The 24,825-nt window shown below is 38.2% G+C and overlaps 1 non-coding gene across 1 annotated transcript; it reads left to right on the top strand.

The window, feature by feature from the left end:
• Positions 1–19,898: 19,898 nt before the first annotated feature.
• Positions 19,899–19,970, top strand: TRNAC-ACA (transfer RNA cysteine (anticodon ACA)). Its single transcript has one exon. It is a non-coding gene; the product is annotated as a tRNA-Cys (tRNA).
• The last annotated feature ends 4,855 nt before the right edge of the window (positions 19,971–24,825 follow it).

Raw genomic sequence — 24,825 nt, 5'->3', positions numbered from 1 at the left:
GAAGTTGAACGGTTCCCTGAAGACCTACAAGACCTTTTAGAACTAACACCCAAAAAAGATGTCCTTTCCATTATAGTTGGACTGGAATGCAAAAGTAGAAAGTCAAGAAATACCTGGCATAACTGGCAAATTTGGTCTTGGAGTACAGAATGAAGCCTAGCAAAGGCTAATAGAGTTTTGCCAAGAGAACTCACTGGTCATAGCAAACACTCTCTTCCAACAACATAAGAGAAGACTCTACACATGGACATCACCAGAGGGTCAATATTGAAATCAAATTGATTATATTCTTTGCAGCCAAAGATGGAGAAGCTCTATACAGTCAACAAAAACAAGACCAGAAGCTGACTGTGGCTCAAATCATGAACTCCTTATTGCCAATTGCAGACTTCAATTGATGAAAGTAGGGAAAGCCACTAGACCATTCAGGTATGACCAAAATCAAATCCCTTATGATTATACAGTGGAAGTAAGAAATAGATTCAAGGGATTAGATCTGATAGACAGGGTGCCTGAATAACAATAGATGACGGTTCGTGACATTGTACAGGAGACAAGGATCAAGACCATCCCCATGGAAAAGAAATGCAAAAATGCAAAATGGTTGTCTGCGGAGGCCTTACAAATAGCTATGAAAAGAAGAGAAGTGAAAGGCAAAGGAGAAAAGGAAAGATATATCCATTGGAAAACAGAGTTCCAAAGAATAGCAAGGAGAGATAAAAAGCCTTCCTCCGTGATCAATGCAAAGAAACAGAGGAAAACAATAGAATGGGAAAGACTAGAGATCTCTTTGAGAAAATTAGAGATACCAAGGGAACATTTCATGCAAAGATGGGCTCAATAAAGGACAGAAATGGTATAGACCTAACAGAGGCAGAAGATATTACGAAGAGGTGGCAAGAATACACAGAAGAACTACACAAAAAAGATCTTCATGACCCAGATAATCACGATGGTGTGATCACTCACCCAGAGCCAGAAATCCTGTAATGAGAAGTCAAGTAGGCCTTAGGAAGAATCACTATGAACAAAGCTAGTGAAAGTGATGGAATTCCAGTTGAGCTATTTTAAATCCTGAAAGATAATGATGTGAAAGTGTTGCACTTAATATGCCAGCAAATTTGGAAAACTCAGCAGTGGCCACAGGACTGGAAAAGTTCAGTTTTCATTCCAATCCCAAAGAAAGGCAATGCCAAAGAATGCTCAAACTACCTCACAGTTGCACTCATTTCACATGCTAGTAAAATACTGCTCAAAATTCTCCAAGCCAGGCTTCAACAGTATGTGAATCATGAACTTCCGGATGTTCAAGCTGGATTTAGAAAAGACAAAGGAACCAGAGATAAAATTGCCAACATCCACTGGATCATCAAAAAAGCAAGAGTTCCAGAAAAACATCTTCTGCTTTATTGACTATACCAAAGCCTTTGACTGTTTGGATCACAGCAAACTGTGTAAAATTCTTAAAGAGATGAGAATACCAGACTACCTGACTTGCCTCTTGAGAAATTTGTATGCAGGTCAGGAAGCAACAGTTAGAACTGGACATGGAACAACAGACTGGTTCCAAATAGGAAAAGAATTACATCAAGGCTGTATATTGTCACCCTCCTTATTTAACTTATATGCAGAGTATATCATGTGAAATGCTGGGCTGGATGAAGCACAAGCTGGAATCAAGATTGCTGGGAGAAATATCAGTAACCTCAGATATGCAGATGACACCAGCCTTATGGCAGAAAGTGAAGAAGAACTGAAGAGTCTCTTGATGAAAGTGAAAGAGGAGAGTGAAAAAGTTGGCTTAAAACTCAACATTCAGAAAACTAAGATCATTGCCTCTGGTCCCATCACTTCATGGGAAATAGATGGGGAAACAGTTGAAACAGTGAGAGACTTTATTTTTGGGGGCTCCAAAATCACTGCAGGTGGTGATTGCAGCCATGAAATTAAAAGACACTTGCTCCTTGGAAGCAAAATTATGACCAACCTAGACAGCATATTCAAAAGCAGAGACATTACTTTGCCAACAAAAGTGCATCTAACCAGAGCTAGGTTTTTCCAGTAATCATGTATGGAAGTGAGGGGTGGACTATAAAGAAAGCTGATCACCAAAGAACTGATGCTTTTGAACTGTGGTGTTGGAGAAGACTCTTGAGAGTCCCTTGGACTGCAAGGAGATCCAACCAGTCCATCGTAAAGGAAATTAGTCCTGAATATTCGTTGGAAATACTGATGGTGAAGCTGAAACTCCAATACTTTGGCCACCCGATGGGAAGAACTGACTCATCGGAAAACACCCTGATGCTGGTCAAGATTGAAGGCGGGAGGAGAAGGGGATGACAGAGGATGAGATATTTTAATGGCATCACCAACTCAGTGGTCAAGAGTTCGAGTAAACTCCAGGAGTTGGTGATAGACAGGGAAGCCTGGCAAGCTGCAATCCATGGGTTGCAAAAAGTCAGACGTGACTGAACGACCAAAGTGAACTGAACTGAACCACCAGTGAAGCCCAAATACTCTTTAACAAAATGATCAGAATAAACATGGATAAGTCATTTGTCAAATGTCTTTACAATAAAAAAAAAATGACACTGCTTCCACATCACAAATGTGCCATGAAATTTTTCAAAATTCTCTCTATTTTAAAATATCAACCTTTTCCCTTAGACATGATGTTGTGTTTGTGGGAGTGTAATGGCTTCTGGCAAATATGCTCCCCACCCCTAGACTTGGGGAAAAATTATACATACCACTCTCTGAGGTCCATATAAGGTATGGTGTGAAGGGTGCCCCCCAATCCCTCAGAAAGTAATTATTGAGCAATATTGGGTGTCACCATTGATCTCGTGAGCAAAACTGCTTGAAGCACTTAGTGTGTATATGAGTCATGACTAGATGCAACCAAATACTAATTTTTCACGAAGCAGATTTATGTCTGACAACAGATGTGAATTTAGGTTCTAGAGAAAAACAGCACATAAAACAAAACCTGCCAAGGTAAAGCTACTAACAGAAACTTAAGTTAATGACGTACTCTCTGAATTAGATAGCTTAGCTAGCTTTACTTAGCCTATCGACATCTTGAGTTTTGGCAACTGGTGCCCATGAACTTATTATCTAGAAGCTCTGAAGTTAGTAAAAGAATCTCTCACATTGCTACTAACTGTTATTTATGTGCCTCTGTGGCTGCTTTTGCTATTGGTCAGGGGCTTTTCCTGTGTAATCATGATGCAGCTTCTTTTTCCAAATCCATTGACCTAACAGGGGGCCTTCACTATATGTCAGTTCTCTTGTCAAGAAGGTAATTTGCAGGAGTGAAGACGGGCCAGCACATGGGCTGCTCCCTCATTCATTCTTCCTGAGAGTACAGTTGCTTTAAAGTTAAACTTCCCTGGTTTGACTTCAAGGCTCACACCAGCAGGAGTTTAAAAGAACATATACAGTTGTTTGTTTTTAAAGTACTCTCTTAGTGTCAGAAATTTACAGAATTAGAAGGGAATTTTGGCTGGAAATTTCATGGAGAGGAGCCTAGCAGGCTACAGTCCATCGGGCCCCAGGGAGCTGGACACAACTGAAGGACTGAACACATACACACACACACACACACACACACAAAGGAAGTGAGTGATTTGGTTCAACCAATTGCCTGCAATCACTGAACACTTAAGCCATCACAAATTGATCATGTTTGTCACACTGTGAAGAGAGATCTTGGAGATCGAGATCATATACCTTCCTCAATAATATTTTCAGACTTTTAGTTGAAAAGTTTTTCCATGCATACTTCCTCTTATTTCATTTAATGCAAAGTTAAGGCAATATGGTCAGAGAAGGCGATGGCACCCTACTCCAGTACTCTTGCCTGGAAAATCCTATGTACGGAGGAGCCTGGTGGGCTGCAGTCCATGGGGTCGCGAAGAGTCGGACACGACTGAGCGACTTCCCTTTCACTTTTCACTTTCATGCACTGGAGAAGGAAATGGCAACCCACTCCAGTGTTCTTGCTTGGAGAATCCCAGGGATGGGGGAGCCTGGTGGGCTGCCATCTATGGGGTTGCAAAGAGTCAGACACGACTGAAGCGACTTAGCAGCAGCAGCAGCAGCAAGGCAATATGGTAGAGTATAAGAAACTCTGGGACAAAAGACACAAGTTCTCTACATCCTGACTCCTCCACTTTTTATTATGAGATTATAAGTAAATAATTTCTCCTATGCCAGTTTATTGTTTATCTGTAGAACTTTTGCCTGGACTCTCTAGAGATTTTATATATATATATATATATATATATATATACACACACACACACATGTATATATGTAGAATACATATTTATATATGTACTATAAAGTATAGTACATATTTAGGCAGTTAAAGGAAATGAAATAAGCTTGAATCTTCACATGAATAATAATAGTTCACTCTCATTGACCATTATTAATATGGCAAGCACTTTCATATGAATCACCTTATTTAATACAGTAGTCATTTGATATAGGTACTATCATTTCATTTTACACATGAGAACATTGAGATTTAAAAAGTTTACATAGATGGGTGAGGGGTATACAGCAAGTGTTGATGTTGGAATTCAAACCCTGTTCGGTTGGGAGTTCCCCTGATGCCTAGTGGTTAGCACTCCATGCTTGCACTGCCTGGGTTCAATCCCTAACTGGGGAACTGAGATCCCAGAAGCCATGTATGCAGTCAAAAACAAAACAAAACAAACAAACAAAAAGCCCTGTTAGGTTGACCTCACAGCCTATAGTCTTAAAAAGTTTCTGATATTTCACAAATTGTGAAGATTATCGAGACAGTATGAGATCATGGGAGGAATATGGGCTTTGAAGTCTAACAAACATGCTCTCAAAATTTGCCTCTGTGGCCACTGGATATGTGACATGAACCAGTCATTTAAACTTTCACATTTTAAAGAAACTCGAATCTTCACACAAATAGTAATAGCTTTATTATTAATAAAACTGAGGTTTCATAGATGCTGTAAAAAATTACAGGAGTATTATATGAAATAATATTTGTAGGCACTTAGCACAAGGCCTTAGTTCTATAATTGGCTTCAATTATTAGGAATAAATGATGTCAGCCTTGAGACTGATTTCTATGGAAAATGTGTTCTTCAAATTTTCTTCAAATGAGAGTTCTGATAACTGGCCCTACACTAGATGTTGAGATTAAGACACATACCCACCATCAAAAGCTCACTGTCTAGTGATATCATTAGGGTATTTCTTCAGGTTGACCCTGAGTTAAGAATAACATCTCTTCATTGCATTGGATAGTAACTGGGTCACAGTGGGTGGTCAATAACTGACTATCTGCTGAATGAATGGATAGATGTTTAGGGGGTTCTTTCAATCTGTTAAAACTTAGATTCAACTTTAATATCTTCTGTGACACAGTTGAACACATTTCAGTGGTTTTAGCACTACTTCCTTTTTTCATATTAAAAGATAAGAGAAGTTTATAATTCTATACACCTCTAATCCTATGCTGCACTACCCTTTGGAACTTTTTATCTCTCCCCTACCTTATATTAGTAGCATTAAAAATGAATATGGACTAAATTCTATCTTCCTCACTTAGAATCTTCATGGAATGGAAGTATAAGGTAACCTCCCTCTGAAAATGGGTACAAGCAATGGTAATAAGAAAAATGTGTAAAATGTATAGAACTTGATATTGGAGGATAAGAATATATTTTAGATCAATGAAATTAGACACCATCCCAAAATAACCAGGCTTGCTTTCCTGGTGCTTTCTTACTGAATATAAGGCCTAGGTATAAGTGCTAACAAGGAATGGGAGTTGGTGGTATTACTGGTGGTTTAAATGTTTCTTCCTTGTTCTTTTTCATTATCTTCCAGTGTGTCCATAGTAAAATACATTCACTGTGTAATTATAAAAATAATCAATAGTATTTAAAAAAAATAAATAGGCTCAAGAGGCAAACTCTGATTTTAAAAATGTTTGCTAGAATTTAATATCTGCATTAAAATATACAGCCCTATTATATTAAAATTTAAAAGAAAAAAATAATATTGCAAATTAAATCAAGTCATGTCAAATAATGAAGGCTGAGAAGTGAAATCAGATAAATAATACCTGAATATGTTTATTTTTATGTGTGTCTTTGATTCCTTATTCCCATTTACTTATATAAAGTTCATAATTGCCCAGATAATTATCTCTAGAAAATTATGTGATGAGTTTTTAAATTTTTTATAAACTGGCAGCTTTAATAAATTACTGTTTTCATCTTTATGCTCCCTTTCAAACTTTATATTGACATTTCCTTTAGATAAAATGCATTTTATATTTATTATTTTTAATTGATTTTTAAAATTTCTTGAACGTTTTTCCCAGTTTTTTTGAGATATAACTGACATATAACATTGTATTAAGATGTAAAACATAATGATTCGATATATGTATATATTGTGAAATGATTACCAAATAAGTTTAGTTAACATCCGTGCACATGTGCTCAGTTGCTTCAGTCATGTCTGACTCTTTGCAACCCTGTAGCCCACCAGACTCCTCTGTCCATGGGATTCTCCAGGCAAGAATGCAAATGTGAGTTGCCATAGTTAACATCTATCACCCATCAAAATTTTTTTTTCTTGTGATAAGAACTTTCAATACCTACTTTCTTAGCAACTTTCATATATGGAATACAGTAATATTTAGTAATTTTTCCATTGTCTTGGTACTATTTTAAATTTAGAACAGTAAATGTTGAACTTAATTTCCAAATAACTAATGTTTCTAAAATTTGTTTTTGATATACTATATATTTTGATAGTCTCTAAATCAGAATAAAGGTGTATAGACTGAGATGTAGATTTTTCACTTTATAACCTTACTTTGATGATCTACTAGTAAGTTTTTGCTCTCCTAAACCTGCCAACATGTCACATTTGATTTCTCCATATTTTTATAGTCTCACCTGAAAATGCTTTGAATTTCTCTCTGTCTCTTTACTTTTAACTTTAAATTTTTCCCATGAGTTAGGGGTCACTTTTTAGAAATCATTCTAGAGGTGATTGTCATCAATCTTTCAGTCAATTCAAAAGTTTCTCCAGAGGTGATCTTGCCCTCTCAACACAAAATTATATCCTTTTCCATCTTGTCTATATAAGATTCCAGGTCTTTCACAAATGCCCCACACCATTTTTTCTATTTTCCATTCCTTCATTTATTTATTCATTAATTCCAATAAATATTTATTATGCAACATCTCACAAATACCTCCAAGAACAGTGTACTCAATTACAATTTATGATCTCACAAAGAAGGGAATTCCATTATAAAAGTGTGAAGGGCAAAGATGCTTCTTATTTAGAAGGAATACCTAATTATATTTCAGAGAGAAAGGGAATTCTCTGCAAAATAGGTGACATGTTAGTTAAAGAGTAGGTGGTATATAAGCTAATGTATTATGAGATATGGAGAACAGCATGCCAGAAAGAAAGAACAGCATGTATAAAAGTCCAGAGATGAAAGATGCATGGTATGTTTAGGTAAGAACCACAATATGATTATGGTTTGATGATGTGGTTCTAGAATAAATTATTGAAGTAAGAAGAGGATTGAGGTGAAGAAGAAGTATATTGTGAAAAATAGGGCTGATGAGATAAACAAAACAATATAATGTGGGCCTTGTAAGGTATGTTAAAGAATTTGAACAACATACTGAGAATAATGGGTACTAGGACTGATCTTTAAGTAGGTGAGATTTACATGCTGGGAATGACATTCTTAGTATGCACACAGTCTGGACTGAAGAGAAAATGCAGAGAAGAAAACTAGTTTAAAAGCTGTCACTTAAATTCAGGTGGATGGTGAAGGGAGGCTAAACTAAGGCAGTAGAAAGAATGGAAAGAAATAGACATTCATGAGACATATATGGAAGGTAGACATAACCAGGAAGGGATAGGTGACTGGGGAGTGTGTAGTTTAGGAAACATTTGCATTCTAGGCTTGGGCAAATAAGCGGATGGCAGCATCCTATTTTTTGGAACAGGGAAGCCAGGAAGAAAATGAGCTGGGCTGGGGAGGAGCAGACGAAATCAGTGTTAGCATCATCTAATTGGAGGTGTCTGTGAGATCTCCAGTGAGATATGTGAGTCTAGGGTTCCAAAGTGGGAGTCTTGATCAGAGTCACACATTTGAAGTCATCAGAATATCAGTGGTAATTGAGGTGGGCATGGAGAAATGGGCTAGGGAGACTGCACAGAAGGTGCCTGTAGGAAGAACCCTGATAATATTCTTCAGACTGGCAGAAAAAGATGTAAAGGAAGATTTTTTTATTAATTCCCATGCATTGCTTACCTGGTTCAAGGATCATTTATGGAAGTCATAAAATAAAATATATTATAGGATTATACTGTATTTGGCTTGTTTGTGCCTGAATGGAAAATTTCCCAGAAGATTTAGTGAGGGCATTGTAGTAAGTCTTGGTATGTGTTAAAGTGTAACTATTCTGTTTTGTATAATTTAATTTATGTTTTATTTATATCTTAATTCCAGAAAATATTTTTTAATGGCTACACAAAACAGAACAATATAAAATAAATTTGGACAAAACCACTTAAATCAAGACTCACATTGAGGGAGAATAGCCAAAGTGAGGATTTTTCCAATGGCAGAAATGTGAAAGTCATATATGTTTAGTTTGGATTGAATTGTGACTGTGTCTGAACATTTGGATATTTACTTATTTATACTTTAAAATATTTTCATTATTTATCTTTTCTTATCATAAAAAAATAAGTTCTCACTGCAAAGTAACATGTACATTCTGAAATTAGAAAACAAGAAAATAAAATTTAACTTTAAATTATAAGGAGATCTTATAGTATAAATTGCTTGGGGTTAGGAATTTTGTGAAGTTTTCCATTGTCTAATCCCTAAGACCTAGAGCTGAGTCCGTCACATCAGTTCAGTTCAGTTCAGTCGCTCAGTCGTGTCTGACTCTGTGACCACATGAATCACAGCATGCCAGGCCATCCTGTCCATCACCAACTCCCGGAGTTCACTCAAACTCATGTCCATCGAGTCGGTGATGCCATCCAGCCATCTCATCCTCTGTCGTCTCCTTCTCCTACTGCCCCCAATCCCTCACAGCATCAAGGTCTTTTCAAATGAGTCAACTCTTCACATGAGGTAGCCAAAGAATTGGAGTTTCAGCTTCAGCATCAGTCCTTCCAATGAATATCCAGGGCTGATCTCCTTTAGGATGGACTGGTTGGATCTCCATGCAGTCCAAGGGACTCTCAAGAGTCTTCTCCAACACCACAGGTCAAAAGCATTAATTCTTTGGTGCTCAGCTTTTTACATAGTCCAACTTTCATATCCATACATGACCACTGGAAACACCATAGCTTTGACTAGATGGACCTTTGCTGGCAAGGTAATATCTCTGCTTTTGAATATGCTATCTAGGTTGGTCATAACTTTCCTTCCAAGGAGTAAGCGTCTTTTAATTTCATGGCTGCAATCACCATCTGCAGTGATTTTGGAGCCCAAAAAAATAAAGTCTGACACTGTTTCCACTGTTTCCCCATCTATTTCCCATGAAGTGATGGGACCAGATGCCATGATCTTAGTTTTCTGAATGTTGAGCTTTAAGCCAACTTTTTCACTCTCCACTTTCACTTTCATCAAGAGGCTTTTTAGTTCCTCTTCACTTTCTGCCATATAGTAGATATCTAATGAACATATAGTAATATCTGGGCGTCCATAGGAATAATGGAAAATAAGATATAGATGGCTTTTTTTCCTTTATGAAATCAGAGGTTTATTGGTATTACTTGGTGCATTTTGATTTGTTTTTTCTTATCATCCAATACATTCCACTTTTTTTGTACATTTAACAAGTATTTATTGAACACCTACAATATGCCAGAGAGTCCCTTGGACTCCAAGGAAATCCAACCAGTCCATTCTAAAGGAGATCAGTCCTGGGTGTTCTTTGGAAGGAATGATGCTAAAGCTGAAACTCCAGTACTTTGGCCACCTCATGCGAAGAGTTGACTCATTGGAAAAGACTCTGATGCTGGGAGGGATTGGGGGCAGGAGGAGAAGGGGACGACAGAGGATAAGATGGCTGGATGGCATCACTGACTTGATGGACATGAGTTTGAGTGAACTCCGGGAGATGGTGATGGACAGAGAGGCCTGGCATTCTGCGATTCATGGGGTCTGACTCTGACACGACTGAGCGACTGAACTGAACTGAACTGTCCTAGTTTCTCTGGATTTTGTTGTCGTTCAGTTGCTAAGTCCTGTCTAACTCTTTGTGACCCCATCCACTGCAGCACGCCAGGCATGTCTTTCCCTCACTATCTTCCAGAGTTTGCCCAAGATCAAGTCCATTGAGTCATGATGCTAAAAATGTTCTGTGGATACACAACACTAAAATAAAAGGAGACTTAATCTCAGATCTAAGAAGCTTACATTCCAGAGGAAGAAGACACAAATAATAAACAAGAAAAAGCATTAAAAGTCAAGTAATAATAAACTCTCAAGCAGAAATAATGAAGGTCAAGAAGATGGGGAGTGGTGGTTGAGGGAGGAGCACTGTGAGTCAGAGGAGGATGCTCGGAAAAGGAGCCATTGGAACAGAGGTCCAAATAAAATGTAGAGATGAACCGTGTGGATAGCAGGGAGAGAGCAGGCAAAGGGAGCAAGTTCCTGGTGTATTTGGACATTATCAGGGAGCCAATGTGTCTGGAGGCCAGGGCTGGGTAAAAACAATTGCACTTTCAGATGCATCCAAAAGTTAATATTTATGTAGACTTTGTAGACTCTGACAAAAATCAGAATTATCTTCTGAAGGGGATGGAAACCAGTTGGAGGATTTGAACAAATGATTTTAATTGTGTTGCAAAAGCATCACCATTATTACTATTTTGAGAACAGATTTTAGGAAGTCATGAGTGAAAGCAAGGGAGGCAATTTGTGGCTAGTAAATAATACAGGGCTTCCCTGGAGGCTTAGTGGTAAAGAATCTGCATGTCAATGCAGGAGATGTGGGTTTGATCCCTGGGTTGGAAAGATCCTCTGTAGTAAGAAATGGCAACCTACTCTAGTATCCTTGCCTGGAAAATCCCATGAGTAGAGGAGACCAGCAGGCTATAGTACATTGAGTTGCAGAAGAGTAGACCGGAGAAGGCAATAGCAACCCACTCCAGTACTCTTGCCTGGAAAATCCCATGGATGGAGGAGCCTGGTAGGCTACAGTCCATGGGGTCGTGAAGAGTCAGAAATGACTGAGCGAGTTCACTTTCGCTTTTCACTTTCACGCATTGGAGAAGAAAATGGCAACCCACTCCAGTGTTCCTGCCTGGAGAATCCCAGGAACGGAGGAGCCTGGTGGGCTGCCCTCTATCTGTGGGTTGCACAGAGTCGGACACGACTGAAGCGACTTAGCAGCAGTAGCAGCAGCAGCAGACAGGACTTAGTGACTAAACAACAACAAACAATACAGGAAAGAGATAACAATCATTTGAATTAAGATAGCATAGAAATGTGATCATAGAAATGCAAATGAAAACCACAATGAGAAATCACCTTACATCTATCAGAATGGCTATCACCCAAAAGACCAGAAATAACAGTTGTTGGTGTGGAGAAAAGGGAACCCTGTATACTGTCGGTGGGAATGTAAATTAGTGTAGCTGCTGTGGAAAACAGTGTGGATGTCAAAAACTAAAAACGAAAGTACCATTTAATCCAGCAATTCCACTCTTGGATAGATAACTGAAGAAAATGAGAACACTATTTTGAAAAGATACATGTATCCCAATATTGATAGCAACATTATTTAAAATAGCCAAGATATGGAAGCAACCTAAATGTCTATCAACAAATGCAAGGATAAAGAAGATGTGGTGTATATCTATCCATCTAGGTAGATATGTAGATTGATGGATATACAATGGAATACTACTCAGCCATAAAAAAGAATAAGATTTTACCTTTTTGAAACAACATGGATGGACTTAGAGGGTACTGCACTTAATTAAAGAAGTCATACAGAGAATGACAAATACTATGTTATCATTTATATGTGGAATCATAAAAAAAATATGATGAATTAGTGAATATAACCAGAAAAAGAGTTGGCAGTGATGAAGGTTTGGGGAATGAAAAGTTGTTGCTGAATCACCCAAAGATGCCAGGATTCTTGGCCTCCGGAGGAGAAGAATTCAATCTGGGGCCAGAGATGAGGCTTGATTGCTCAGAGATTTTGTGTAATAAAGTTTTATTAAAGTATAGAGGAGATAGAGAAAGCTTCTGACATAGACATCAGAAGGGGTAGAAAGAATACCCGCTTGCTAGTGTTAGCAATGGTGTTATATACTCTCCAATGAATCCAAAGAATGTCTGGAGGTTGTAAAGACCTCGCCAGACCTACTTCCATAATTTACATTTTAAGATAACAGAAGTAGCCAGAAGGTTTAATCCAGAGACTGTCCTCAGGCAGGATATATAATCCTAAGGAATGTAGAGGAAAGAAAAGTTTGTCCTTTCTTCTCCTTGAGAATTCCAGACCCCTTTCTCCTTGGGGACCCCTAGACTTCTTATCAAGCTGCCAAGGAAATGACTCTCTCAGGGAAGACATGCATTCAAGCTACATTTTGAGAGTAAAGATGATAGAATTTTCTAGTAAATTATATATGCTGCTGCTGCTGCTGCCAAGTTGCTTCAGTGGTGTGCGACCCCATAGATGGCAGCCTACCAGGCTCCTCCATCCATGGGATTTTCCAGGCAAGAGTACTGGAGTGGGTTGCCATTGCCTTCTCCGAAATTAGATATGGGATATGGGCAAATCAGAGAACTATTTGATATGGATAACTAAAGAATGGAATTACTGTTTACTGAGATGAAGATCATTAGGGATAGTTAGAGATGAGAGGTTAGAGCAAAGTCAAGAGTTTGGTTTTACATGTGTTAAGCTTGAGATATCTATGAAACACACTGCAAATTTCCTAGTGGGCCAGTAGATATTGGTACAGAATGCCAGGTAGAGGTATAACCAGGAGTTGTAATTTTGGAGATACTAATCAAATATATGGTGTTTATATGGAATAGTTAGGATTGAGAGAGGAGAGAAGAGGTCCATGAATTGAGGTCCACATCACTGAAGCATGTATAAATCAGGAAGATACAGAAGATCCTGTAGTAATGTTTGGGATTGTTGGATTTGCCAAGTAAGAGACAGTGATAAAGAGTAAGCAATTTATTATTATTTTTTAATTAATTAATTTATTTGGAGACTAGTTACTTTACAATATTGTATTGGTTTTGCCATACATTGACATGAATCCACCACGGGTGTACATATGTTTCCCATCCTGAACACCCCTCCCACCTTCCTCCCAATCCCATCCCTCTGGGTCATCCCAGTGCACCAGCCCTGAGCACCCTGTATCGTGCATCAAACCTGGACTCGCGATCCATTTCACATATGATAATATTAGTTTCAATGCCATTCTCCCAAACCATCCCACCCTCGTCCTCTCCCACAGAGTCCAAAAGACCGTTCTATACATCTGTGTCTCTTTTGCTGTCTCACATACAAGGTCAACATTATCATCTCCCTAAATTCCATATATATGCATTAGAATACTGTACTGGTGTTTTTCTTTCTGGCTTACTTCACTCTGTATAATAGGCTGCAGTTTCATCCACCTCATTAAAACTGATTCAAATGTATTCTTTTTAATGGCTGAGTAATATTCCATTGTGTATAGGTACCACAGCTTTCTCATCCATTCGTCTGGGGATGGACACCTAGATTGCTTCCATGTCCTGGCTATTATAAACAGTGCTGCAATGAACATTGGGGTACACGTGTCTCTTTCAATTCTGGTTTCCTCAGTGTGTATGCCCAGTAGTGAAATTGCTGGGTCATATAACAGTTCTATTTCCAGTTTTTTAAGGAATCTCTACACTGTTCTCCATAGTGGCTGTACTAGTTTGCATTCCCACCAACAGTGTAAGAGGGTTCCCTTTTCTCTACACCCTCTCCAGCATTTACTGATTGTAGACTTTTAGATCACAGCCATTCTGACTGGTGTGAAATGGTACCTCATTGTGGTTTTGATTTGCATTTCTCTAATAATGAGTGGTGCTGAGCATCTTTTCATGTGTTTGTTAGCCATCTGTATGTCTTCTTTGGAGGAATGTCTGTTTAGTTCTTTGGCCCATTTTTTGATTGGGTCGTTTATTTTTCTGGAATTGAGCTGCAGGAGTTGCTTGTATATTTTTGAGATTAGTTGTCTGTCAGTTGCTTCATTTGCTATTATTTTCTCCCATTCTGAAGAATGTCTTTTCACCTTGCTTATAGTTTCCTTTGTTGTGCAGAAGCTTTTAATTTTAATTAGATCCCATTTGTTTATTTTTGCTTTTATTTCCAATATTCTGGGAGGTGGGTCATAGAGGATCCTGCTGTGATTTATGTCAGAGAGTGTTTTGCCGATGTTCTCCTCTAGGAGTTTTATAGTTTCTGGTCTTACATTTAGATCTTTAATCCATTTTGAGTTTATCTTTGTGAATGGTGTTAGAAAGTGTTCTAGTTTCATTTTTTTACAAGTCGTTTACCAGTTTTCCCAGCACCACTTGTTAAAGAGATTGTCTTTTCTCCATTGTATATTCTTGCCTACTTTGTGGAAGATAAGGTGTCCATAGGTGCATGGATTTATCTCTGGGCTTTCTATTTTGTTCCATTGATCTATATTTCTGTCTTTGTGCCAGTACCATACTGTCTTGATGACTGTGGCTTTGTAGTAGAGCCTGAAGTCAGGCAGGTTGATTCCTCCAGTTCCATTCTTCTTTCTCAAGATCGCTTTGGCTATTCAAAGTTTTTTGTATTTCCATACAAATTGTGAAATTATTTGTTCTAGCTCTGTGAAGAATGCTGTTGGTAGCTTGATAGGGATTGCATTGAATCTATAGATTGCTTTGGGTAGTATACTCATTTTCACAATATTGATTCTTCCGATCCATGAACATGGTATATTTCTCCATTTATTTGTGTCCTCTTTGATTTCTTTCACCAGCATTTTCTAGTTTTCTATATATAGGTCTTTAGTTTCTTTAGGTAGATATATTCGTAAGTATTTTAATATTTTCATTGCAGAAAGCAATTTAAAATGGACATTTGTACATAGAAAATGACTGACTCTAAAGTTAATGATGGTAGAGTAAAATTAAGATCAAGAATCAGTGATAGATTTAGTACTCTGGAAATCAAGAGAAGTTTTAGAGTTGACATGAGAAAGACTGATCATTCTTTTGAGGAGTTTGTTTTTAAAAAAAACAAAAACAAAAAACCAAAACAGTAGTAAAATGAAGTATCACAATAGCCTCCTAACTGGTCCCCCTGTTTCTACTCTTGATACTTAGGTCAGTAGAGATAATGCTAGTTTCTCTATTAGATTAACCCCAAATCTCAGTGACTTAACTCCATGTTAATTTCTTTACTGCTCATGTAAAGTCTGAATTAGTTACTCCTGATTGGTGAGCAGATCTTCTCTTAGGAGGAATTTAAAGGCTCTAGTAGAATTTTTATTTTTAAAATAGAACTGCCAACATCACTTTGCCTATAACCATTTGGGGAGGTAAACATCATGGAGGATGACATGTAGCAGTTTTTGTGGAATGAAGCTTGGTGGGACAAAACTTCTGCTTATATTTTACTGACTACAAGTTAGTAGCATGATTACTCTTATGTGTAATTGCAGCTGGGACATATAGGCTCATTGTGTGCCCAAGAAGAAGACAAAATAGGTTTGGTGACCAGCTAACAGCCTGTGTCATACTCAGAGGTAGCAGGCCCCATCATTGAGCCCATGTCTATGTTGTTTGTTTATTAAAAGATCTAGGTGAAAGGGGGAAAATTAAGGACTTCAGAATAATAACCACCAGAAAAGGATCCTTGAAATATCAAGAAGACCTGGGATATAGGTCAGAGAGGGATTGGTTCTAGTTAAGTATGGATATTTTACTTTTTGTTTTAGTGGAGAATGTAGAGTATGAGGTTGGCAGATTTGGAGGTGAGAGTATGAAACTTAATGAGAAAACCTCAGTGATTATCTTTAAAATGCATTAAACAAGTTATTGAATATTTCTATCTTTTATTGAAACTTTTCTGAAGCAGGATGAGTAGCAGGAGATTGGTTAAGGCTATATGTTTTAAAATTGTGTGTGCCAGTAATTCAAGAAAATATATAGAAAATATACAAAGCTAAACACTTCATGTCATATCTAGAAACTGGAAGAAAAACTGGCACACTTAAACCAGAGTACAAACAATTCACATGAAGAAAATGAAAAGTGATTGCTTCTCTTTTAAGCCATGACAGTATCACTTAGCAAATTATTGCTTAAACCCAACACTAAATAATATCCTCATGGCATAAAAGAATATATGTTCTTCTTTATAGATTTGAGTACTTATTCTTTTCATCCATGTTCTGAAAATTATTTTAATTTTTAAAGTGAATGTGAAAGAAATCATCCTAGAAATAGGGGTAAAGATTGCTCATGAAGATTCACAAATGTCAAATAAGAACTTGACAGTCTCCTCTCTGTCTCCGTCTACACCTCATAATCCAAAGATTTAGGATGCTTTGAGAAAAGCTTAGCTGGAAGGAGGCGTTTAGAACTATTTTAACAGCATTTCCAGGATTTTTCAGTGACTCATAGTTCTAGGCATTCATGTGAATTTCCAACTTACATTTTAAATTTTACAATCATTAAAAAAGAGAATGCCTTCCAACATTTCATGATAATGAGATCAAAACTTCTTCACAGAAAGCTTTAAAATAGTGTTAGTTTTTGCATTCCTTCTTCCCCACCCTCACATATTGACATAGTCCATTGTGGTGTTAGTGGAACTGCTTTGTGAATTTCAGAGAGGAAATAGAGTCACTGATAGACTTTGGATATGTAATATCAATCACACTGAACAATAAACTGGAATTTTTGCTGCAACAGTTTTTCAATTCTATTCATCTGATTTTCTCCCTTAGTATGTGTATTCATCAGTTGCTCAGTCGTGTCAGACTCTTTGTGACTCCAGAGACTGTAGCCCGAAAGGTTCCTCTGTCCATGGAATTCTCCAGGCAAGAATATTGGAGTGGGCAGTGATTCCCTTCTCCAGAGGATCTTCCTGACCCAGGGATCAAACCCAGGTCTTCCGCACTGCAGACGGATTCCTTACCGTCTGAAATCAACCCTGAATATTCATTGAAAGGACTGATGCTGAAGCTTTGGCCACCTGATGAAAGGAGCCAACTCATTGCAAAAGACCCTGATTCTGGGAAAGACTGAAGGCAAAAGGAGAAGAGGGCAGCAGAGGATGAGATGGTTAGATAGTATCACCAACTCAGTGGAAATGAATTTGAGCAAACTCTGGGAGATAGTGAAGGACAGCAAAGTCTGGAGTGCTATAGTCCATGGGGTCACAGAATTGGATACAACTTAGTGACTGAACAACCAAAACAACAGCATGTACTGTCACCTTTGCTGTGCCAATATGCTTCTCCTTCATTTCAGTGGCTTAAGCATCAACCATTTATCCTCATTTACGTTACTTATATGTTTCGAGTCAGCTGGTTTGAGTTCTCCATGTCTCCTCATTCTGGAACACAAGCTGGTAGAATAGCTCCTAAGTGGAAACACACAATTTCTCTTAAATATTTTGCTCAAATATGATATTTGGCAGACCTATTCAAATTCTATTGTTCAAAATATGTCATTGATCAAAGACTCAGATCACAAAGGCAAAGATGAACACTTTTCCCCTAAAATGCATGGAAAGTTCTATAGAAGAAGGTAGGAGTGAATAATAGAAAATTATAATCCAACATACCACAGTATCATGAAAGGTCTGAATCTTAATTTTCAAACTCAGGTGGAAGAAATATAACTTTCTTTAATAATATATAACTTTTCTTATAAAATTTGATCTTGATCTTTGAGCCCCCAGCCAGTGAATTAGCAGGATTTAATCAGTTTTTTCTAATTCTTTCCATTCTTACCCCACTTTAGATTGTGACATAAATGATCCTGTTGGCTGAAAAAAAAAATGCAAAATCTACAAGTTGAAAGTTATGCTTCGTTCATCAGATTTTCTGAGAACTTCAAGTCCTGGAGACAGACTCTCAGATTGCTCTGAGGGACTGCTCTGAGGGGTAAGGGAGGAGCCAGGATATAAAGAGGTTTTTGCAACAAAGACCAGGCAGCTGGGACATCAAAAGATTAACATTAATTGAAGAAAACCAGACATCTCAAGTTAATGAATTTAGCATTTAAAAAAAAATAGATAAAAAATTTTATTAGAGTATAGTTGTTTTACAATGTTGCAATTCCCAGGTGGCTCAGTGGGAAACAATCCACCTGCCAACGCAGGAGACACAAGAAACATGGGTTCTGTCCCAGAGTCAGGAAGATCCCCTGGAGTAGGAAATGTCAACACACTCCAATATTCTGGCCTGGTAAATTCCATGGACAGAGGAGCCTAGCAGGCTATAGTCCATGGGGTTGTAAAGATTTGGACATGACTGAGCGGGAGAAATATCAATAACCTCAGATATGCAGATGACATCACCCTTATGGCAGAAAGTGAAGAGGAACTAAAGAGCCTCTTGATGAAAGTGAAAGTGGAGAGTGAAAAAGTTGGCTTAAAGCTCAACATTCAGAAAACTAAGATCATGGCATCCGGTCCCATCACTTCATGGAAAATAGATGGGGAAACAGTGGAAACAGTGTCAGACTTTATTTTTTTGGGCTCCAAAATCACTGCAGATGGTGATTGCAGCCATGAAGTTAAAAGATACTTACTCCTTGGAAGGAAAGTTATGACCAACCTAGATAGCATATTCAAAAGCAGAGACACTACTTTGCCAACAAAGGTCCGTCTAGTCAAGGCTATGGTTTTTCCAGTGGTCATGTATGGATGTGAGAGTTGGACTATGAAGAAAGCTGAGTGCCAAAGAATTGATGCTTTTGAACTGTGGTGTTGGAAAAGACTCTTGAGAGTCCCTTGGACTGCAAGGAGATCCAACCAGTCCATTCTAAAGGAGATCAGTCCTGGGTGTTCTTTGGAAGGAATGATGCTAAAGCTGAAACTCCAGTACTTTGGCCACCTCATGCGACGAGTTGACTCATTGGAAAAGACTGATGCTGGGAGGGATTGGGGGCAGGAGGAGAAGGGGACAACAGAGGATGAGATGGCTGGATGGCATCACCAACTCAATGGACGTGGGTTTGGGTGAACTCCGGGAGTTGGTGATGGACAGGGAGGTGCTGCAATTCATGTGGTCACAAAGAGTCGGACATGACTGAGTGACTGAACTGAACTGAACTGAGCATGAATGCAGAGAGACAGAGATTCATTTCTGAGGTACAGCAAATTATATCAGTTATACATATACATATATTCACTCTTTTAGAATCTTTTCCCATATAGATCATACAGAGTATTGAAACAATTTATTGTGCTATACAGTAGATCCTTAGAGTTATTTATTTTAAATATAGCAGTGTGCATATGTCAATTCCGATCTCCCAATCTACCTGCCTCCCTCCAAAACATGGGCTTCCCTGGTGGCTCAGTGGTAAGGAATCCACCTGCAATGCAGGAGACCTGGGTTTGATCCCTGGTTGGGAAGATCCCCTGGAAGAGGGCACAACAATCCACTCCAGTATGCTTGCCTGGAGAATCCCATGGATGGAGGAACCTGGTGGGTTACAGTCTATAGGATTGCAAAGAGTCAGACACAACTGAAGTGACTGAACAGGCACGCAGGCATGCACACACCTAGACACACACGCTTTTCCCGGCAGGTAACCATAAATTTGAATTTCCCTAGTGGCTCAGATGGTAAAGCATCTGCCTACAATGCAGGAGACCCGGGTTCAATCCCTGGGTTGGGAAGATCTCCTGGAGAAGGAAATGGCAACCCACTCCAGTATTCTTGCCTGGAAAATTCCATGGACGGAGGAGCCTGGTAGGCTACAGGCCATGGGGTCGCAAAGAGTCGGACATGACTGAGCAATTTCACTTTCAACCATAAATTTGTTTTTTACATCTGTGACTAAGCACTTGTCTGTGTATGGGAAGATGCTAGAGACTGGACTCATTGAAATCATTCCTCGGATATGCACCTTAGCTACCCAGGGCCAGTATCCTCTTCTCTCCCATCCTGGGTCCCCTCGGGGTACACTGTTCGGAGTGGCTACAGAGGCTAAAGTCTTGGCAGCAGGCAGCCTTTTTGTCTCCATCCTGAATTCCCTCAGGGCTTACCACTGGGGGCAGTAGTAGTGGCTTGATGATTGCAACACCCTTTGTTTACTGGTATCATAATCATAGGTAGGATTTTTCTTTCACAGTCCCTAATTTACACTATGTCCAGGTGTTGTTTGATAGTATGTGCCTATATGCAACCCATTCCAGTATTCTTGCCTGGAAAATTCCATGGACAGAGAAGCCTGGCAGGTTAGAGTCCATGGGATCACCAAGAATCGGATACTACTGAGTGTGCACACACATTATATTCTGTGCATATATAAAGTTGCTGAGTCATCAAGTTGAGCAACTCCCTTCACATCTTTCAGCTTTCTGCAACTTTGATGCCAAACTTTGGGCGTGGATGGCTTTTGAATTTGTCTATGATTCTGCTTCTTTAGATATACCATGAAATTCTTGCACCATCTTTGTTGGTTTCTTCCAAGAAACAGGATTTGAAAGCCTTCTGTTCCTAGAGCCTACATATTATTAAGCCAGTGAAAGGCTGGAGTTTCATCCTACATGAAAATGCTGACAAAAAAATTATTCCCCAGAAGAGATAGGGACGTGGGGTATTTGTACATAGCTTCCTGCAGGATTCTGTAAAATGTTCACGAGGTAAAAGGAAATAGACCAATAAACCAAAGATTCTCTAGGGTTCCTAGGGCAGGTTGTGTCCCTTGTCTGATTTCTTCATAAGGTTTTCTGTTCTGAAGAAAGAAGCCTCCAGGTACAGAGATGTGGGCCTTGGCAGTTCCCAGTCAATGAAAGCTCATGGAAAGGGTGAAGGATAAGAGCAGGAAAAATAATTCTGCCATAGCTTGCATCACTTTTGTTAGAGCCCAGGCCAGTCCTTTCTAATTTGGGGCAGAGCCTTTTTCCTTCCAGTTTTGGTTAAAATGGTTTGCCTATATTCATGAACTCTCTCCTCGTTTTGACCTTAAGCTTTTGAAAGTAAAACAAAACAGACTCATAAGCTAATTTGCTTTATTGCTCAGCTCAAACCACCCTCTAATCCTGAGGCCATGCACATTGTGGAAAGTAAAGAAGTCCTAAGAAAGACAAAAGAAAAATTAAAAGGGATTGAAAGAGAAGCAGGTTAATATCTCAAAGTTGGCTGCTGTTGTCCTCTTGTATCTGTACGGAGGTGTAATGCGGTAGAGTTACACAGCTGATAGAATAATTGCTAAAGAGCGACCTAATTTCCCAGTGGCTTCAAACAGTACAAGTTTATTCTTGCTCTCATCACACTCCACTGCAGATCTGGTAGGGAATGAAGGTGGTGAAGACTGAACATCAGGCAGTTATTCAGGGGCCAAAGCTCATTCTGTATCATGACTCTATGTCTTCCAGGTTCTCACAGACACTCTAGTCATTCTCTAGTGGGAAGAGTCTGGAGGGCTCTGTAGGGGACACTTTTATGGACAGGAATGAATTGTAGTTCATCACTTATGTTCACAGATTCTATTGGTTAGACTTCAGTCATATGGCTGACTAGGAAATCTAGTGTCTCTGTATGCTTAGGAGGAAAAGCAAAACACAGTATCTGGCCAGTGTCTGTCATGACGTGTAAACAATTTAAGAGCAAAACACTGAGCTAGGAATATGAAGACATTAGTTTGACCCCTAACCTGATTATTTAACCTGATTACTTAACTTTATCTATAAAGTAATGACATTAATATACATGCCACTTACTTAGACTCATAGACTGTTGGGACCCCAAAGTGTATTAGGAATCATTGAGTTTAGGCATCTTTCTCCAAGTCTATACTTAAGACCTCCTGTGTCAAATTACTTGGGCAACAGCAGAACTTACTGACTAAAAATCTCTGATGTAAGAAAACCTTGGAATCTGTATTTTTATAATTATTCCAGGCGGATCTTCTCTATACAAAAGTTTGAGATCCACTTGTTTAACTTGTTTAAACTTTTAATTTTATAGTTACAGAAATAAAATCTCAAAGCAATATAGACTGACATTGGATAGTGCTAATTAGTATGGACCAAGTCTGAAATCCCTATCTCCTGAGTCACTACCCGCATATATATACGTATTTTCTCTCTTTCCTAAACTACTTTTCCCAGTGAGGACATCTTTGAGTATCAGATAACAATGTATATAAACACATTCCATTTGAAATAAAGCATCATATTTTAAAATATTATTTAATTTTATAGCCCCTGGTTAGCAAACACCATCTTTGGTCTTTATCTAGCTTTGAAAATATGATTCAATATTTATGAAAACTTAGAAGCAAAATGTGGCAACACTGGGTTAGTTTTTCAACTTTAAAATCTCCCTATTATTATTTTATATATATATATATATAAAGCCCTCTAGGCGATTTTAATGTGCCACATGACAGAGCAAGCACCCACTCCATCGTGTAAACCCCCCAACAGTATTTCTCTACTTCTTTAGCTCTAACAACAATCTATAGTGCACTCACCTGCTGGTACATCTGCCTCCCAAAACAGTGGTTTTCTTTTTTAAGGTGCTTAGGAATTTCCAGGGTATCTTGTAAAAGAATTTTTAAAAGACAGATAAAATCTCCCTATTATTTTAAAGCAATCTCTTGTTCCTAAAAGGTGTGCTAGACCAAGGCAGCTTTGTTGAATGTGTGTCATATGCCTAGTACGTCTCCAGCCATCTGTATCCGAACTTTGAATGTGAGGCTTGCTTTGAATTCCTGTACATCCAGCCTGTAAAATCCAAACCCTACCTCATGTCTGTAAAAAATTAATAAACAGAAACTTCAATTAGATAGAATTCGAAGACCCTAAGGGGGAGCTCTCATGCCCTATGACAATGGTGGAACTCAAAAGGAAGAGACTCTTCCCACCTGGCAACGAAAAGCCTTGAATACTTGTTTCCTATAAACCCTCCCAACTTCCTTTCCCCCTCTAAAAACATACCTTCCTTCCCTTGGCACATAGGTAATTGCATGTGGCTCACATGGTTACAGACCTCGAATTGTAATTCCCTGTTGATCCTGGATAAACCCATCTTTGCTGGAAAAATATCGAGCAGTCTGTTTCAGGTCAATGAGTCTGTTGTTGGTATTGGGTAGAAGACCTCCTCGTATCAGGCAACATCCTGGGCTTAATATAGTTTTCTCCCCATCTCCCTGGAACAGTTTTTTTCCCCCTCTCTAGAAGCAACGAATTTTTCTATGTCCTGTGGCTAAGAGGATTTCCTACTCTACTCTTATGGTACATGAGTTTTCCTTTTTCCTCTTCCCCAGAAGCAGTGCATTTTTGCCTGGGAGCTGAGAAGTTCAAGTGGAAGGACTTGCTGCTTCCCACCCCAAAATAGAAAGCTTTTGCTTTTTTACTAGAGATGGTGTGGTGAAGTAAGAAGGGCTTTATGGCCATCCCCCAGTGGCTGCTACTGACCTCCTGTACACATCACCAGATTTTTCGCCCTTACTCCAAATCTTTCTTGTGAATAATCGATGGAGGCCCATAGACAACAGCTTATGAGAAAGTATGAGTTTTCCTTGTTTCTATGATTCTTAGGTTTTTCAAGCTATATGCTAGCCTACAGTTGTCCTATCTCATAAACTTATCTGAAGACAAAATAAGTTAGTCCATGTGACACATTTACAAGATAACTTATCATATATTAAGATACCAATAAATTTGGATTAGTGTTAATTACAATGCTAATAAACTTTTCTTGAGGTTTTGATATTTTCTAGTTTCCCATAGCTTGCTTTATCATTATTTTCTTTTTCCTTTCTGATCCATTTTGATGATATACTTCAAATTATAGACCTTTTACTCTAAGTCATTGCCAAAAAGAAAATTTTTTTTCTAAATGATCAGCTATGATGCTATTGGCTGTTATATTTATTCTTTAACATTCTATTTAAATTCTTGCTAATGCTATTGCCAAGAAAATGACTGATGAAAATTGCACATTTTGAAGAAATTGGAATGAGATATACTTCCTGTAGCAGATATATACTGTTTTTTCATTTCCATGGAAAATATCTCCTTTAAAGAATATACTATAAATATCTTTTACATAATAAAATATCTTTAATTCAAAAAAGACAAAAACATTAATTTAAAAGGTATTTTACTAAACAGTGAAATCTGTTAAATAGCATGTTGAAAACAGTCACTCCTATAGCTGCCAGCTCTACAGATTTCAAAATTTTAGTTAAAAAAGAAAAGAAACATTTGTGTCAGGTAAATAATAAATGAAAACTTAAGAACAGGAAGAGCAAAACACTGATACACAAAATATAGCTGCAAACAGTTTTTCTATTTCCTTGATCTATTTCTAAATCAATCTCCTTGTCAAAAAATGTTGCTCATCACTATTCTGGAGTCTGTAAATTTCTTAGGAATTTTGGATGTTCTTAATACAGCAGTGTTCAAGACAATATAGCTCTGTCATTTCTGGAATGAATGAAATCATTAAGTAGTTTCAGACAACCCAATGACAAAGTCATTTGTTCAATCACTCATTTATCAAATACTGTGTGAAATT

Source organism: Bubalus kerabau, chromosome 3, assembly GCF_029407905.1.
Source record: "Bubalus kerabau isolate K-KA32 ecotype Philippines breed swamp buffalo chromosome 3, PCC_UOA_SB_1v2, whole genome shotgun sequence".
In the NCBI taxonomy this organism is placed as follows: domain Eukaryota; kingdom Metazoa; phylum Chordata; class Mammalia; order Artiodactyla; family Bovidae; genus Bubalus; species Bubalus kerabau.
This window is presented reverse-complemented; position numbering and strand designations above follow the sequence as displayed.